Below are 19,016 nucleotides of genomic sequence, written 5' to 3' on the forward strand. Positions count from 1 at the left end.
GCCTTTAACACTCGTATCCAGAGACTCGTATCAAAGACTAATTGACTTTTTGATGAGGAAAAATACAAAGAAAAAAAGAAAACAGAGAGTTAATGGGAAGAAGATCCCCCTTGTGACGGGCTCTTGACCATTGTCTTATTGTAACCCTCATTTGTCTCCTAAAACCCCTTTGTGCCATTACAACCTTGAAGATGGAGATCTGAGGCAGGAAGGGCTCTGCTGTTTTCCTCAGTGCCTGTCACTGGCAGCAGGAATGAACCCGATGCAGTTAACTGGGTGACCTGATGACCATTCTCAAGGATGCAGGGTGCTCATCTGCTTGAGAGACAAGGGAGCTCCTTCATGACTCAGGGTCCTCTACTCAGGAGACAGAAGAGTGTCCCTCAGACTCCTTTGCAGGATGGTGAGAATGAAGCAGAAAGACAAGAGGACCTGGATGGAGTCGAGCACCTACATCAGGAGAGGGATGCTATGTCTGTGCCTCAGCAGCAGCTGTGTGTGACCCAGGGACAGTGAGGCTAATCAGCTGTACCTGAGTTTAGTTGTCAGGGACAGTGCATGCTGCTGGGATCCCCATGTTTTCTACAAAATTCTGCCCTCGAAGAGGAGACTGTTTGCAGGTGCTCTGTGCACTTGAAGCTTGAGAGGGGTTCACTAGTAAAGAGAAAACATTGATCAGTGGGGTCCTTACTAACACCTAGATCACAGGAGTGTGGACTAGGGCCTAGGCCATCAGCCTTGTTAAACAGTCTGGTTTGAGATGCCCTTGGAAAGACCAGCACAGCTCCTTTTTCAGGGTGTGGAGCTCATTATGTAGAAGCTCCAGGGTGTCAGCCGTGAGATGGAAAGTAGAACCAGAAGCTTCAGAAGCTTCCCTCCATCAGTCCTGTTTCCTAACTAGCTCTCCTACCTTAGGTCACCAGGACTAAATCTGTTTCCTTCTGATTCTGTCTGACTTCCAGGTTTTTAGGACAGCAGCCAGCAGTCAGAATCTAAAATTCTGGTAACACAATTACTAAGCATTTTTTTTTTCCAGAATCAACTTGTTTTATCTTTGTCTCTTTTTTCTGGTTAGGCTGTGCATCTGGGTCTCACATCACAGCACATGTATTCCATATGCACAACTTATGCTCAACAATTACCCTCAACTACTTTTTTCTCGCAAAGAAATTTCCCTCAGGTATCCTTCTCTAGAAAAAATGCAAGTATTATTCGTTACTTTTGAAGAAATAAGACTTTTTCCCTAATCATCCATTTTTCTTATTTATACAAAGTTTAATTTTCACTCTGTTCAAATATATTTTAAAGAATGAGAATGGTGGCTATAGTTTTGTGCTGGTTTGCTGAGAATGGTGTACCAGGCTTTTTCTTTCGGGCCACCAATCAGCTCCCAAATCATGACGCAGATTCTTATTATTAGATTTGATGCTCCACCTAGCTTAGGCTTGTTTCTGGATAGCTCTCCTAACTTAAATTTCTTGTTTCTCTTTATCTACCTTTTGCCTTGGGCCTTTTTACTGTTGTTCCTTCTGCACACCCTACTTTCACTTCTTCTCATGTCAAGCTGACTTGTGGCTGCCTGGCTTCTGGCCCAGGGTATATCCCTCCTTCTCTCCTCTCTTCTCTTGTTCTTCCCTCTCTTTATACAGATTTCTCCTCATACTTATTCTCTCTACCCACCAGCCCTGCCTAGTCTTTCTCTGCCTAGTTATTGGGCTTTCAGCTCTTTATTAGACCAATCAGATGCCCTAGGCTGGCAAGGTGAAACAAATGCAATACATCGTCACATAATTAAACACACACCCTTACATCATTAAACAAATGCAGCATCAACAAATACAACAATCTTTACATAGTTAAGATGATATTCCACAACAGAATGGCTTCCACATACTCCTGTATTTGAATACTTGGATCCTAGTTGGTGAAATTGTTTGGGAATGATGGTATATCACTGTTGATCGAGGTATATCTCTGGTGGTGGAGTTTCCAACAGATTAGTACAGCTCCCAATGTGTTCTCTGCCTCCTGCTTGCTGTTTGAGAGGTGAGCTTCAGTTTCTGCTTGAATTTATGCTCCTATTTCACTTCATGATGTATCTTGATTGGGCAATGTGAACTGAAATACTTCTTTTTACCTCCAAGTTGCCTTTAGCCATGGTGCTGAGCACAGTAGTAGAAATGCAAACTAGAATAGTTATTTAATTTCCCCCACCATTTCAGATGGAATATTTTCTCTAAAGTAGTTTTCTGTGAGTTCATTATTGTTATGTGTGAAGACTGCTGGTTGTTATATGTTGATTTTGTATCCTGCAAGTGTACTTGTATTATTTAGAAGTCTAAACTGTTTCTGGTAGAAGTCTAAACTATATCCATGTCTTTTGAAAATAGGGATAATTTGATTCTTTCTTTTCTAATTTCATCCCTTATATTGGAGCACTACACTGAATAAGAGAGATGGTAGTGGATATCCTTGTCTCATTCTTGATTGTTTTAGAAAGTGATTTTCATTTCCCCATGTAGGATAATATCCAAGACATCAGATGCATGATGGGAATAGCCAACACTATTGACAGGTAATTTTAATACCATCCTGTTGGACTTAAGATGTCTAGCCTGCCCCCAGCACCCTGGCAGTGGTTTCTGTTTGTTTTTCTTCATCTGGGGACTCCACATCACATATACCAGACCAGATGTTATTCCACTATGTGCAGAACTTGGAGTCAAACTTTCTTTACTGTCAGCACTTGAAGGACTCTTTTGCACTCCTGGCATGAGTTTGGATGACTCCTCCATGCACTCTACTGTCTAATTTTGAGTCATTACTCCCTGGACATACGCATCTTCTTGCTGCAATTTTTCTAAGACTTTTCTTCTTCTTCTTCTTCTTCTTCTTCTTCTTCTTCTTCTTCTTCTTCTTCTTCTTCTTCTTCTTCTTCTTCTTCTTCTTCTTCTTCTTCTTCTTCTTCTTCTTCTTCTTCTTCTTCTTCTTCTTCTTCTTCTTCTTCTTCTTCTTCTTCTTCTTCTTCTCCTTCTCCTCCTCCTCCTCTTCCTCCTCCTCCTCCTCCTCTTCCTCCTCCTCCTCCTCCTCTTCCTCCTCTTGCTCCTTCTTCTCTGTTCCAACCAGAATCTATGTTACCCAGGCTGGTTGGTATCTTGCCATCCTTTTGCCTCAGCTTCCCAAGTGCTGAGGTTACATATATCCAAGCTATGAATTTTTTTCCCTCTGTCTTTGTCCTTCAGCAGTTTGGCTTTGATGTAAGCATCACGTTCTTAGAGTGTAGCTTGTTTGAGGTTGCTGAGCTTCTTAGATGTGTGAACTTATATCTTTCATCATGTTTGAGAAAGTTTTAGTCGGGAGTTCTTTAAATATCTTGTCTGTCTCAACTAATGTCCTTATCTTTTACTCTGTGCATACAGTGATAATGAGATGCCCACCCCCAGTTCATGGAGTTGTTTTAAAAAATTTAATAACATCCCAGCACTCGGGAGGCAGAGGCAGGCGGATCTCTGTGAGTTTGAGACCAGCCTGGTCTACAAGAGCTAGTTCCAGGACAGGCTCTAAAGCTGCAGAGAAACCCTGTCTCGAAACCCCCCCCCAAAATTTAATATCATTTTGATTTTTTCATATTAACTAATTTCTACTGATCTGTTTTCCACTTTACTGACACCTTTTATTTTCTCAGTTTACTGTGGTTCCTGCATTATGCCTTTTTAAAATTTGAGATATTCTTTCTTCTTTTTTTCTTATTTCTAAATTTTCCTTTTGGCTTTTAAGAAAATGATTTCTCAGGCAACAGCTTGTATCCATCTTTCCAGTCTAATATGCCCACTGACACAATATGCAGGATGATGACAATAGCTGCTTCATATTATCAAATCCGGTAAGTTTGATTTTGTGCCACACAGGCTTGGCACTCGACTCCTTAGGTTTCCCTGCCTGCATCAGGATTCCCTTTTCTGCATTATCCTAATCTGCACAGGGAAGCTCCAGAGACATGACTCAGGTCCCCAACTGAAGTATAAGTTCTCTTACCCAGGAGTTTCTTCTTCAGTTGTGGTAATTAACTCAAATCATGTTAAAATAATGAGTTTCCTGGTAGAAAATTCACAGGCCCAACCACTCAGTGGCATAGTCTATTACTAATTATTCTTTGATAAGTCTTTTTTTAAAAAAAAATCTAAGTACCTGTAGAGTTTTGTGTGAAAGTCAACACTCATTTCGTATCTCTCAAGATCTTAAGCTCAATTATTACTTAAGATAATCTTCATGAATCTAATGTCATGCTGCACTGAGATCTTATGGGAGGCCAAATGGAAACAATTTATTAAAGGATTGCTATCAATCATAGGCCAACAGGACTTTAAATAACTCATTAACATGATTCATGTGAGATAACATCGCTATTCATCTGCCAAACACAGGTACCCGCTTCAAGGAGGTGCTGCCAGCACTGACAAGGTTGGCACACTGGCAACAATCATTCATTCATTTGTAAATCATGTCCCCCATCTATTGATCACTGTTGGGTTCCAGGTATTAGCAAAGGTCACTAGAATGAAGTTGAGGCTTTGATGATTTGGCTATGAACTTCAGATCCTTGCTCCTCTTGCTATACAGAGAACAGTACATTTCGGTCTGTATCAGTTCCAGGATGCCACACAACGAGGATTTTGTAATATGGGTTCACGTCTCTGCTATATAACAGCATTAACCAGAGTTCAGTAATGCTGAAGTTCAACAAGTTAAGCTCAGCATCATCAATGATCCACCATTTCCCAGAGTACGCTGTTTTTGTTATTTTACTGACATGAAATTGAAGCCCAGAGTCTGTCTGAGTGGAGTTCAAGGTTTCAAGTTCAAGGTCTTAGAAATAGTGACTCTGATGTGGGAGCTCAAGATCATTAGCATAGCGGTTAAGTTCTCTGTTAATTATGCTTGTGAGTAAGGAGAGTCAATGATCAAAATTTCAATGAAAATATGAGGTGTTTCTGGGAGGTAATCTTTTTTAAAAGGTTAGAAAATATAAATGTACCAAAATTGAAATCACCTATTATTTTAATGCTAAACAAATCTAATCTATGTACGATTGAATTTAGATAAATGAGTTCAATGTTGTATGTGGGTTCTCTAGAAAACAGAACGGATAGAAAGAATATTACAACTGGGATTAATTAGATTGTTAGACAAAATGCACACTGGGTAGTCCAAAATAGCTGAATGTGCACTGCAGAGGCTTAGAGCCCAGTAACTGCTCATCAGATGAGGTACATGGCCTCAGGAGTTCCATCTAGTGATGAAGGTCAGGAGGATTCATGTGGAATCCCTAGTCTTCATTATCAGTGAAAGATAAGCTGGATTCTATCTACTCAATGGACTAGGGCAGCAGCAACAGAGTAGATACAGAGCAGGGAAAGAAGCAATAGTTTAACCTAGGCCCTTCCCATAGCTGAGGCATCCACAGGAAGGACCATATGAAGGTGCTTCCTTCTCAGGAGGCGGGACTTACTCTGTCTGTCATATAATCCATTCTGGAAATATCCTTAATAGACCTACCAAATGGTTTATTTCTTGGTTGATTTCCAATCCAATTAAGCTGACAATCAAGATTAACCAACAGGGATGTTAATGTTAAATTTAAGATACTGAAAAGATATGATAGAAAAACTCTCAAAAAAAAAGCTTCAGTCCAAAATCAATTGATATTCTCAGGTGCAGATATTCTAATGAAAACACTGTACTTATGAACAATGAATCATGAAGTTTTTTGGGGTAAACCATGCATGATAGCAAGTTTTTCCTTTTGGACATTTTTAAGTGTACAGCACAGTAGTGTTAGGAACCTTCACAGTGTTGCACACTTTATCTCCAGAACCTTTTTAGCCTTCAAAGCTAGAACTCTGTCCCCATGAACCTGCAATGGAAATTTTGCTCCTCCCTCCCCTCTAACCTCCATCATTCCATGATGCTCTATGAACCTGACTATTCCAGCTATTGCTTTAAAGGTCATATACCCAGTTGTTGATTTTTTTCTAACCAGCATTTTCCACATATCTGTCAAGTCCCTTTCTTAGATGATAAGCTTTATATGTTTAGTAAGGGGGAGAACATTTGTTTGTTGGTTTGTTTTCTGCTAGTTTTCTGGAATGTCAGTCTCTTGGTTTCCCAGTTAAATGAGCTAGCATTTTTATTACAGAAAGTAATAGTCACTCATCAACTCAACCATAAAGTTATGATATCAGTAACAATGGGCCCCAGAGCAGGTCATAAGAATAGAGACCTCTGATTTGGAGACTGTGTCACCCTGTATGGACACTCAGCTGGAAGACACTGTATTCTGGGAGTGATTGACTCTCAGTTTAATAGAGGGTAGCCATAGACAACTCTAGAGGACAGCCTTGAGACAGGGAGAAGCAGAGAGGGCAGGCTCTGGATTTTCCTAACACTGCATTTGATGGAGAGCACAGGGCTATAAAGAACACTGGGCCAATTTCTCATCTCAGCTTGTGTGAGATTTCTATTTCTTTTCAAATTTGGTCTGTGGTTTTGTTTGTTAAGGTGAGGAAAGTTGCCAGCTGTCAAACATCTGTTATAATAAAACTTTGGAGGTGGAGGGAGAAGATTAGAATTCAAGGCCAGCCTCAGCTATATAACAAAATTGAAGCCAATCTGGCCTGCATGAAACTCTGTCTTGAAAAATTCAAAATCCAGTACCCTCATTGGTTTGGACCTCTGCAAGGATGATGTCAGGGTAAAACAAGTAAGTAAGACTCCTTCAAGGAGCCCACTCCCACTTAGGAATTGTATACTCTCCTTTCCCTATGTAACCTCCTGTCTAGATATTTAATCCACCAACCTGCCTCACTGTGACTCGTGCTGAAATTCTTTTCTATGACACTGTCAAGGAGCTGACTACCTTGAAGGGATGTCCCCAAGAGGCCAGTGAACTCTTTAAGTTACGGGTGGCTATGCCTTCTTGATGTCACCGACACTCCATGTCTCCCTAGCACTTGTGATCATTGGAAAGTCCCTCTTCTGGTTGTCCAACTTGTAGCTATGCACTCCTGTGCCTGCAGTGCTGTGCTAGGAAAAGAGAGAGAAGCAGACTGCCACTGCCTTTGGGCTATAGCACAGCATGGTCCCCACTGCTTACAGAGCCCACTCAACTTGCCCTTTGCTAATCCTGCTGTTTCTCAGCCTTTCTGTCCAGTCCATCCCAATCCCATGCTTCTGCAGCCTGGCTCACATGGCAACACAGCTCTGTGGACCTCCGGCCACCCTCCCTGAGAGCTCACTAATATCTTCTATCTTACCTAGAGACTTGGGGCCTCATGCATGTGTGTCAGCCCTTTGTCCTGCTTCTTCAGGGCCTTCTTTAAACTCTGAGACTTTTTTAATCCTTTGTGGCCTGTAGCCATTCTGTAGCCTTCACACATACATGTTACTGGGGGAGGTGTGATGTGCTTGTTACCTGTATGTTAATCTAAGTTGTCTATTGCTGTGAAAAGGCACCATGACCAAGGCAGCTTTTTTTTTTTTTTAAAAAGCTTTTAACATGGGGCTTGCTTAAGGTTTCAGAGGTTTAGTAGGTTATGGCAGTGAACATGTGGCATGAGAGCTACATCCTGATGTGTAGGCAGAGAAAGAGAGAGAGGAGGGGAGAGGGGGGAGAGAGGGAGGGAGGACTGGGCATGGTGGGCCTTTTAAAACCTTTGGGCCAACCCCTTGAGATACACTTCCTCCAACAAGGCGGCATTTCCCAATCCTTTTAATCCTTTCAAATTGTGTTATTCCCTAGTGACCAAGCATTCAAAGATATGAGCCCATAGGGCCTTTCTTATCTAAACCTCCACATTAGTAATTAAATTAATAATAGATTATCCAATGTTTGCCAATGGCCATCTATCAAGGGGAAATGGGACAATTAGGCAAACTGCAGCCAACAATACCGATACAGATATAGCTTGTGATTTATTGCTATTAAAAAATCTCACATTGTGAAAGACACAAATGGTACTGTTTATGGCATAAGCATAATCCTGACAAGGTCTCAAGACACAATATCATTCATTGTTATATGTCATATAATCACTTGTCTGTCCTTGGGAACACTGAAAAGGGTGAAGGGTTAAGTGACAGATGATGAAACTCCACTTGGCTGTTATTACTGGGAAAAGTAATTCCCCTGGGCCCCGCTCAACATATTTCTGTTAATACCCAGACATTATGTTTCAACATTAGATATCTAGGCAACAGTCTCTATTGTGAACTACTTTTCTTGGGGATCAAATATATTTGCTAAGATAATCTTGGTGTCTCATTTCACATGGAGTGAAGTAGTTGCTCTTGGGACAAATGTCATAGGCATAATGACAGATTTTTCAAAAATGGGAGAGAGGAGGTCTATCCTGCCAAACCTTCTGTTACTGAGAACAAAACTAATGATTTCACTTTAGGAAGTCAAAAAAGTGCCACCGAAGGTCAAATTGAATCACATGGTAACTCTGCAAGCTTCTTTCTCTGCATTCCAGCTGATCTTTGGGGTAAATCTCTCCTGCTCTATCCTCTGGGAGCCAGTAAGATCCACATAGTTAGTCCCTCGAGACAACATCATTTGAGGGATTCTCAAAGTTGAGAAGAATGTGGCTATCTTCAGGTGCATTTTTGGTAAAAGGTAGAGAGAGAGAATTTTTTTTAAATCATAGTTGTAATTCTCTCATGAATGGAGGTGGTGATGTCTCTCCTGAACCATGCAGTAATAAAATTTATGATATAAAGAATTTACTAATAGGCTTGCTTAGGAAATATTAGTTTGCACAAAGTAGAATTTAGCTATAGCTCTGCCTCCAATGTGACTGGCAATAGGTAGTGTATTAGCCAGGTTTATCAGAGACTGTAAGAAAGAAAATTCTGTATCATAATTGGAGTTTGGGGTTGCTGATAAAGTTTCTGCATATGTTTATTAACCAAGATTGATTTCCAATTAGTTTTCATTTCCACAACAAAGGACACAACTGTTAAATCAACCATTAGGCCCCTTCCCATAGCAAAGAAAGTGCCTGGAAGGAGCAGCTCAAGGGTTACTAAATCCCCTGTGCTTTGATCAGGAGAAGTGTAATTCTGCCAGATGCGCAGGATGAACCTGGGTACCAACTATGGGTAAAGAACATCACTGGTGAATTTAAGAATTAGTTCTAATTCTGACAGTCTTTGCTTTGTAAATCATTTGCCCACATGACCGGATTTGCAGACTCCCTGTCTTTGTTTAAATTGTTCAAAGTGTAATCTGGGAAAAGGGTCTAAAAGAGATTTAAGGATGACAGTGTATATGGATATTGTAATGATTTCAGCCACATAAGGCTGATACTTCTGGGTTCTAGGGGTCATGCAGGTGCAGATAAACCCTTAGGCAGAAATGCCTAATGGCTCCCTGGGTATGTTAAAGGGCCCAGTGTGATCCACATATGACTCAGCTAAGCCCTTGCGCACATGTGTGGATTACATCATCCATGCATAACTCAGCTAAGTCCCTGTGTGCATGCGTGAGCCCCATCATCTGCATATGATGCCCCTGTGCGCATGTGCTAGGCAGCTTTTAAAAGCTGGATGTGCCATCTTTCTCTCTCTCTCTGCACACTGACTTCCCAGGCCTGTGCACACCCCCTCTAATAAACTCCTAAAGGGGGTTGTTGCGTGTTCCGTGTTTCCTTCTCACTTGTGCCAGGTAATTTCAGATATGTTAGTAAAATCATTTGTTTGAGCCTGGCTCTTCCTCAGGGACTAGACACAGTTGGCTACACACCTTTTTAGTAAAGAGTTTTTCCTGTATCAATCTCTCAGTATGCAGAAGGAATTCATACTGGAGGGGTGTATCATTTCTATAATCGGGGCAGCCCGAGACACTGGAATTACAGCAGAAAGAACAAGTTCAAGTGAAGTCTAGGATATTCAGCTTTGCTGGAAGGGAAGATTTCTCAAAGGACTGGTCACTGGCCACTCAGGTGAGCTGTAGAAAGCCAGAACTAGCTCAGTGAAGTGGGAGATGATCATGAAAACAACAGGTAATGGACCTAAAGTAGACATTCAGGTAACAATCAAGCTCCTACTGTGTGTAATGTCCTAGAGAAAGGATTCCACAGCCAGACTAGGTAGTTCTCAGGAAGACTGGAAGGTAGATCTTGATGTAATAAACTCTCTAGACATGTGAAGTTGCTGTGGCAGTAAAGGCCCTGGAGGAAGCACAGAGCGGTGAGGGGAAGGGAGAAAGAAGCAGCACAGATCAGTGAGGGGAACGGAGAAAGAAACAGCTGAGGCAGCTTCTCTAGTCCAAGGCTGCCTGATATGAACTGTAGCTCAGGTGGGAAGGACTTCTCCCCAGGGATGCTCATTGTGAGGGGTGGGGAATGGGCTATTGCAATCGCTGTGTTTATAAACAGTGGCATCCTAGGTCTAGAAGGGACTTTGGTTGTCTTTTATTCTATTCATTTTCTCCCACATCAGAAACATCTCTACAGCACCCTCTACTGGCCATTGGTGCAGTCATTTCCAAGTACAATAAACAAAGACCGACTAGGCTGCTTCCATCTCATGGTTTCATATCTGTGGATTCAACCCAATCATAAATCAAAATATTTGCAAAATACCAATCGAACCTGTACTAGACACGCACGTAAGTTTTGGTTCATTTAGTCCATAACCAATAGAATGTACCAAGTATTTGCATGGACTATTTAAGGTACATGGGATTATATGGGTAGGCTCCATGAAAATACCTGCCCTTTTCTTCATTGATCCTGCATTAAGGAATAAAAACAAATCTTCCTCTTGGAACAGTTTAGAGCAAGAGTGAGGCCAACTTTGAATTCTTCACTTCTTTGTGTATTTTCCTTCTGTACGTTGTTTGTGGTCGGCAGCCTGTTCTGTCTGGTGTGTGTGTGCAATGTCTGTCTGCCTCTGCTGTCTGTCTGTTCCTGTTGTCTCTGACAAAGACTTGGCTCTGTATTTACTGTATAGGAAACACCTTGTAGGAAAAGAATGGAGGAATTTACCCCCAATCAAAATCTTTAACAGATTTTGCAAGGGAAAGATGACCCCAAATGGCACTCAAAACCTCATCCTATATCCACACAGTGCTTCCAATATTCACAGGATATGTGTGCTTTTATTTATGTATTTATTTTTGTTGTTGTTTTTTAAGACTACTTTCAACCTGCTGGCTGCTTTCAGCAAATAATTACCCCAACACACATACACACACACACACACACACACACACACACACACACTTCTGGGTCAGAGTCACGGAAAAGTACTTAGGTTAAAATTAAAGCTATGCACTTAGTTTAGGTTGTAAAAACTGTTTGCATGGGAAGTCCACAGGTATGGTAAAGTTGGTTACATTGTTTTCTGAAAGGCAGGTTAAATTTAACTAGGCTGATTACAACATTGAGTATGTTGTTTTAAACGATCTCAAGGCCTGGCTAAAGTTCTGTTTCTGAAAGCAAGAGACATTTTTAGAAAAAGCTACTTAGGTCCCTACAAGGGATTTGGTCAGCACATTTTGAGACCTAAAGGAGCTACTGGAGCTAAGCCTCCTGGGGAATCTCAACCGACAGCTCTGCGTTCTTGAGGCACAGGTTAGAAAATTAGGGACAAGGATTTCCAGTAGTCTGACTAGACAGAACTGAATTCTAATGAATATCTGAGGGACAGAGGACACACAGGAGCCCACCAGCCACCAAACTACTCTTCAGTAACACCAAGGAAAGGGGGTGGGACAACTGCACTTGGGTCTGATAATCTCTTTGCTGCCTGTTCCCGCAGCAATTCCCGCCCACATACTCAGTTAGCAGTGGGCTGTAAAGTCAGTTCCACGATTCCGGGTACTTACTTTCAGCCTGCTGTATTGCTTCGACACATCTGAAGCCACGACGAAAATTCCCTCCGCTGTCCACCAGCAAAACACAACAGAAATGGAGTTGTCTCCCCTCCCGCAACCCTTCCAAAGCCAATGGCCAAAAGTCACGAAGCCCTTCTGCTGCCATCTAGTGACGTGACATAGCAACTACATGATGTTGGGGGGAAAGTTTTAACCTCGTTAGGAAACAAAGCCTGCAATTCTCTACTAATACTCCAGTTTTACTAGAATTAAAAACATTACCTTCCTAGAAACTTAAAAGATCTTCTTATAATGAGTTTGTCTTTACTTTCAAAACCCTAAAAACTGTTTAACGGGAGGTAGAGCAAGAATAGGAGAGAAGTTTAAATGGGGAGGATATAGTTGGGTGGAAAGGACAGAAGAGGGATAAATAATGCTAAGAATATTTGAAAAAAATCATGTGCAAGCCTATTATTTGATAAGCTTTACATATATAACTATATAAGCCATATATTTAAAAGTTTAATTGGAGTTACCCTGCACAGAGGGTAATGTTTCTCTCAGGAGTCATAGATTCCAAACTAGGTGTGGGACCCCATCTATGGAACTGACCAAGTAAGGGGATGTCTTAGGTACCTCACAACATTGCAGGTTTCTTCTGGGGGCTGTGCTTTCTTAATCTCTGAGTCCATTGTATCAATACCAGCCTGCAACACGAGGTGCTTAGTAAATTCTTATGACCGGGGCTGACACACTGAATGATCTCTTTTAGGGGTGCTACAGATGATTTGGGTTTGATTCAACATTTTGTTGAGGTGTCTCCCTGCCATTTCTCCAAATTAAATGCAGCTTTGTTTGAAGCTTGTATCTTGCCAATTGGTTGGCAGAGGAAATAGAAAATGTTCTCAGAGAGCCACACACTGTCAAGCTGTTGCTGTCTGCCTGCTTCCTTCCACCTTTCCTTCCGCACTACAGGTGGCAGGTTCCAGAAACTGTGATAGAGATGGCTGCAGGTCGTAGGGGAAAATGTCTGGACAAAACTGCTAGAAAGAACATGAATGCACTGGCCGGTGTTCTCTAGAAAAGTAGAACCAACTGAAGGAGGAGAGAGCAAGCGAGTGAGCGAGTGAGAGAGAGAGAGAGATTATTTAAAATTTTCATACAACATATTTTGATTATATTCTTTCCCCTCCCCTAACTCCTCCCAGATCCTCCCCCACCTCACTATTCAATTTCATGTTCTTTCTCTTTCTCTCTCTTTAAAATAAAAACAGAAAAAAACAACAAAAAATAGAAAAAACAGACAAACTAAAATAATTTAATAAAACAAAAAATACTAAAACAAAACAAAAGTGCACACAAAAGTCAGGGAGTCCATTTTGTGCTGGCCAACTGCTCCTAGGCATGGAGTCTGCCCTGGACTATGACTGATATGCTCAGTGACAGGCCATTGGCCAAAACGGATTTTCTCTTACCCAACAGTTATCGATTGCAAAGAGCTTCTCGGTTAGGGGTGGGACTTTGTGTGTCCACTTCCCCCTTCTCAGTGCTGGTATTGTGTCTGGTTTGCTCCTGTGCAGGTTTTGGCTTACTCTCACAGTCTCTGTCCCTTCATATGTTTGCACGCCCTGCTGTGCTTGGAAGATGTGATTCTTGGAGCCATGAGGCTCAGGCTCTTACAATCCAATGACTGGATACTGTAGTTCAGTCACGTTGACATACGAAGCTAACCGCTCTGGCAAGGTACCAGGGAAGCACCTAGCATCTCTGTTTTCACAGCCGTCATCAGAATGTGTTCTTCCAGTCAGACAGGAGCAAGCTGTCCACACGCCAAGGCTGTGCTCTGCTCCTGTGGCCAGGCAACTGCAAGGACCCTTGATTTCACAGCCCACATCTTTGGTTGATTATCTCTACTTGCAAACTCGTTTATGCTTAGCAATGTGGCATATACATGCATTTCTACAGATATGTACACGTTTAAAAAGAAATAGACTTGTTTTATAGAACTAAATTGAATGGAATTATAGAGGAAATGAAAAATAATTCCATATCTTCCCAGGTTAAAGATATTTGTGGAGTTGAAAATGTTCAGTTTGGGGATCCCAAGAAAACGAGCCCAGGAGTAGACTAAAAATTAAAATTCATCTCTGTTTTCCACCCGATGCTGACTTTGGATCAGATAGCAAAAGAGGAATTTTGTTTAAGCAACCACACTACACTTGCATTTGCAAAACAGCCCATTATCTCCCTGTACTGTACGCCTCGTTCATTTGTCTTTACTGACCAGTGACTGACTGACTGACAAAGGGGATTGTCGTTAACGTTTATAATGAATAAGAGATGGTGCTGTCATCTTTGCTGTTGTTTATATTTGACTGTGTAGGATTCAGAGTACTAAGACTCCACTAGAACCCCAGACTTGACAGGTCCCACATTGAACTCACCTTTTACCCTGATTCCATCTTTTTTCAAGGTATATGTCTTTTGATGACCTTAGGCAGCCTCTTTCCTCCTGTTTCCCATAGTGGATGGTAGTTCCTAGAAGAGACTGCATCTATGCTGAAGGTCCTGCAGACTAGCTGGCCAGGAATTCATAATTAAGGAAAGACAGAAACTTGTACATGTGACCAAACATCTTCATCTATAGTCCTCTTAATGGTCGTTCACTACTAACCGATGTCTCTGACCTAACATCTCATGATGTCAAGTCACACTTTGGGAATGCACTGTTAATTTAGCAGACCACTAGCTGCCACCAAATTCAAGTTAAGAATGCCACAAGGAGGCACCTGAAACCTACAGAAGAAATCCCTGCTCCTTTGTCATAACCCACCTACCTGATGTCCCCACCGAGTAATTTGGTACATGCATTGACTTGTGACCTTCTTTCCTTCTATGACCATAAATGTTTAAGTGACTTCTTCTTTAGTGGAGCAAACCATTCAGGGGACCCGGATCAGTGTTCCCATGCTACAGCTTCATCTTGGCTCAGGATCAGCCATTACTTATTTCCGTTGGAGGAAGAGCTATGGTTTTCATTGATACTATGCTTAGCCATCAAATCCTAGGGTTCCGCCTTCTGTAGTTCTTGCCACTTGCCCAGCCCCTCATCTCTCATGTCTGGAGTCCCACCGTAGCTCTTTACTAGGTCTGTCTACCTCCCAGGCAACTCTGCTTCTAATGGGATATCTTTGAGAGATGAACATCAACCGCTCAGTGATCCCTCAGGCTGCTTGGATAAAGTACACATGGTGGTGTGGTCCAGAAGATGCCCTGTGCCTGGTCCTTGTCTACTCCTCTAAAACAATCTTATACCCATTCCCACTGGTCCTTTGCTGCAGTCCTACCATTTACCCGTTCTTCATAAATACACAGAGCTCTCCCCCTTGCTTACAGGGTTGCCAGACATTGGGGTTTTTTTTTGTTATTGTTGTTGTTGTTGTTGTTTTTAGTCTATAATCCATAGCTCTTCCTCCTTAGTTTTCAGAGCGTGTGTTCTCCTCACCATGGTGTGAAATTACCTGGCGTGAGTGAGAAGGAAACATGGAACACACAACAAACCCACATAGGCGTTTATTAGAGGGGGCGTGTACAGGCCAGGGAAATCAGTGTGCAGAGAGACAAAGGGGGGGGGGGAGAAGGGGCTGGCAGCTTTTAAAAGCTGCCTGGTGCATGCGCACAGGTAGTTGACATGACTACGTCATACACAGATGATGGGGCTCACACATGTGTGCAAGGGCTTAGCTGAGTCATACATCAATGTGGCAACCATGCAAGTGTGTGGGTCATGAGGAGCCCTTTAACATCCCCAGGGCCATTAGGCAGTTCTTCTGCCTGAAGGCTTGTCCATACCTGCATGGCCCTAGAACCAGGAAGTGTCACCCTTATTGTGGCTGAAATTGTAACACTGTGTGCTGAGGCTGTGGGTATGCCAGCTGTCCTTGACTGGCCAAGGAGAAGGAGCGTGACTTTGCCTGGACTACTGGGTCCCCATCTTAGATTTGCCAATATGATTGAAGTGTCACAGGAAGTACAACCTATGCCAGGAACTCTGGGTTCCAGTTGCTGGCTGGGTTCCATGATCTGCCATACTTCCTGCTTGCCTGAGTCAGCCTTCATTGTATTCTTTTTCATCTGTTCGATTTTGCTTGATTTGAGTTGATTAGAAGCAGTCATTACCATTGAATACATTTGTCTCCCCCCAACTCATGTTGATGTGTGGTCCTCTGTACAATGCTGTGAAGAGATGGGAGAACCTTGGGAGGTGTTCATCATGAAGGAGATCTGGCTTTATGCATGAATTAATGTCGTTTTTCTTAAGGCACTGGCTATCTTGGGAGTTTTACTCCCTCTTCCAACCTCTACTCACTATTCACCCATTATTCTGACATATGAAGCCTTCCACTATATTCTTCATATTTTCCATCACAAGGGGCCTCACCATAAACTGAGCATCTGCTGGCACCATGATTTTGAATATCTAGACCCATGATCCATTTAGTCACAGGTTCTGCAAGACAGCAACAGAAATTGGAATCAGATCTTGAATTCAAAATATAAAAACCCCAATTAACTCATCTCTTGCCCTTTATAACGAAGCTCCTCGGAGATTGTCAACCCCTATCTTGAGCGAGAACCGCTCTCCTTTGTTTCCAAGGGTAGGGATGATAGTTGAGCATGTACTTCCTTTCTTTACTTGAGCTATAGGCTTCTCTGCAGCCCAAGTATGTCAACAGCCTGAGGCTGAATGTCTGGCAGTGTCTCTGTCCCACGACTGTCACGTGAGTGATAGACACTGCTACATCCCTTCACTAAAAATAAGTGGAAGGCCCAGGAAGCACTTTGGGTAGAAATCAGAGAAATAGATGTTTTTCAGAATCAAATAAAGCATTTTCAATGAAAATCTTGCAATCTATAAAAATTCTCTACATTAAACATTAAACAGAGTGAATTTTCCCCTTTTGATGGCTCAGAATATAGCTGGCTGCTCTGAGCTGACAAGCAATGCTGCCCTTGGGACTCTTCAAGAGGCCCCTGGAGCTGCCTTATGGTTGCTGGAGTGTGGCCTTTTCCTGTTCGCTGCTGTCCCAGCATTTATTATGCATGTTTCTTTGGTGCATTATTAAAGAAACACCTATTGATCACTTGCCACTTGGCAGCTGTGGGGCTGAGATTAGCGTGCATGCCACAGTTACATTCTGAAGGGCACACATCTGGGACTGGGGGTAGATCAACGAGAAATGATTCAAGGGTGATACTCAGGAGCTCATTGGTAGGGGTCCTGATCTACAGGGAATCAGAGGCTTTTTTTTTTTTCGGTTCACCCTTACAGAAAAATGGACATTTTCCTGGTGATGAGGAAGGGCGTATGTATGAGTAGTGTGTTGTGTGTGTAGGGTATATATGTGTTTGTGTGATGTATGTATGTGTAAATAGGGTGTGTGGTATATATGTATGTGTAGTGTGTGTGCAAGTTGTGTGTGTAGTATGTGTATGTGTTTAGTATGTGTGTGAGCTGTGTGTGCAGTGTGTGTGGGTATGCATGTGTGTGTAATGTGTATGAGTGTGTGTGGAAGTATATGTAGTACGTGCGTAGTGTGTGTTGTTCTTTTTTTAAAAAATGCTATGGAGTCCCAGGTGGCAGCTGTAGGCAGAGTCTGTAGGCAGGCAGTGGACTCTGCGAGCAGCCAGTCCAAAGGCAGAGACGGCTGCCAGTCCCAGAGCAGTGCCCCGAGCAGTGATGGCGGGCCATCCGGCCAGGAGAGCCAAGCGGCAGCAGGTTCCCAACAGCAGGCAGGCATGTGTAAACAGACGGCGTAAAAGGCACATAGACACAGAAAATAGGCATAAAGCTAAACATTTATTAAAGGAGAGAGGGAGAGGGAGAGGGAGAGGGAGAGGGAGAGGGAGAGGGAGAGAGAGAGAGAGAGAGAGAGAGAGAGAGAGAGAGAGAGAGAGAGAGAGAGAGACGGGGAGGGGGGAGAGAAGTGGGGAGAGAGGCAGAAGCGAAGCTGCCTCTCTGAGAGGAAGATGGGAAAGAGTGAGCCCAGGCCAGAAGCTGAAGATCAGCCTGTCTCAGTGGATAGGGAGGGAGTGGGCGTGGCTTGACTCTTAAAGGGTCCAGAGACCAAAACCATAACAGTGTGTGTGTGTGTGTGTGTGTGGGTTTATAAATGTGTAATGTGTGTGTGGTGTATGTGCACAAATCTATTATGTGTCCTACTCCATCATTCTTGGCCACAGCCCCTTGAAATTGGGTCTTTTAACCTTAGAGCAGTATTTTGACTAGTTAGCTAGCAAGGAAGAACACCCAAGTGATCCTCTTGTCTATGCCTTCCACACAGCTGTGGTTATAGGCTTGTGCCTGTGGCTAAACCCAGCCCTTTAAAAACCAAAACCAAATCAAACCAAACCAAAACCAAACCAAACAAAACAAAAACAAAAACAAAAACAAACCCCCAAACTCCTCACAGTGCTGGGAGTCCAAACTCAGTTCCTCAAGCTTACATAGCAAGAGCCCTTACCCAATGAAGAATTTTCTGAACCTGCCTTCGGCATTTGTATATGGGACCTGTGTTCATGGCTGTTCCTCTGCTCCAGTTCTGCAGGTTGGGCATTGCTGGGCTCCCGGAGCCTAACAAGTGAGGGTGATATGGCCACAGGTAACTGCTCAAGTGGGCACACCAGCACAGAGAGTCTGCAGAGACAGTCTCTAGAGGGCTCTAAATCGCCAAAGATGTCCCTTTGTTGGGAACGGAAAAGTAGGATGTGAGACTCCGTGTCTCTTGCCTTGAGGCAAAAACTCCACCCCAGGGAAGGAGAGAGCTGGAATATTCTTCAGGGAATTTCAGGGAGAGATGAAGGGACCCGGGGGCAAGGACATTCTTATTCTTGCTGTCACTGAGACTCAAGCATATCCTTGTTCTTCTCATGGCTTGTTGCACATGGATTAGTCTATTTCCTGCTTTATAACGAAGTACCAGAGGCTGTATGACTTATAAAATGAGAGGATCATTTACTTAACCATTTTGGAAGTAGTGGCAATTATTCTAGAGAGTGTCACACTTTTCCTGGCTGTGTCACAGCATGGTGGATGACATCATGGTAGGGAGCACATGGGAAGAAGAGATCATGTAGT

The 19,016-nt window shown here is 42.7% G+C and overlaps 1 protein-coding gene across 1 annotated transcript in view; it reads right to left on the bottom strand.

Annotated features, from left to right (window-relative positions):
* Positions 1–12,025, bottom strand: part of LOC119816254 (enoyl-CoA delta isomerase 2) — a 46,120-nt gene extending 34,095 nt beyond the window's left edge. The window contains exon 1 of the mRNA XM_038332744.1: positions 11,891–12,025. The gene's annotated coding sequence lies outside the window, so the exon portion shown is untranslated. The remainder of the gene's footprint in view (positions 1–11,890) is intronic.
* Between the last annotated feature and the right edge of the window lie 6,991 nt (positions 12,026–19,016).

The sequence above is a fragment of the Arvicola amphibius genome, chromosome 6 (assembly GCF_903992535.2).
Source record: "Arvicola amphibius chromosome 6, mArvAmp1.2, whole genome shotgun sequence".
Classification (NCBI taxonomy): Eukaryota; Metazoa; Chordata; class Mammalia; order Rodentia; family Cricetidae; genus Arvicola; species Arvicola amphibius.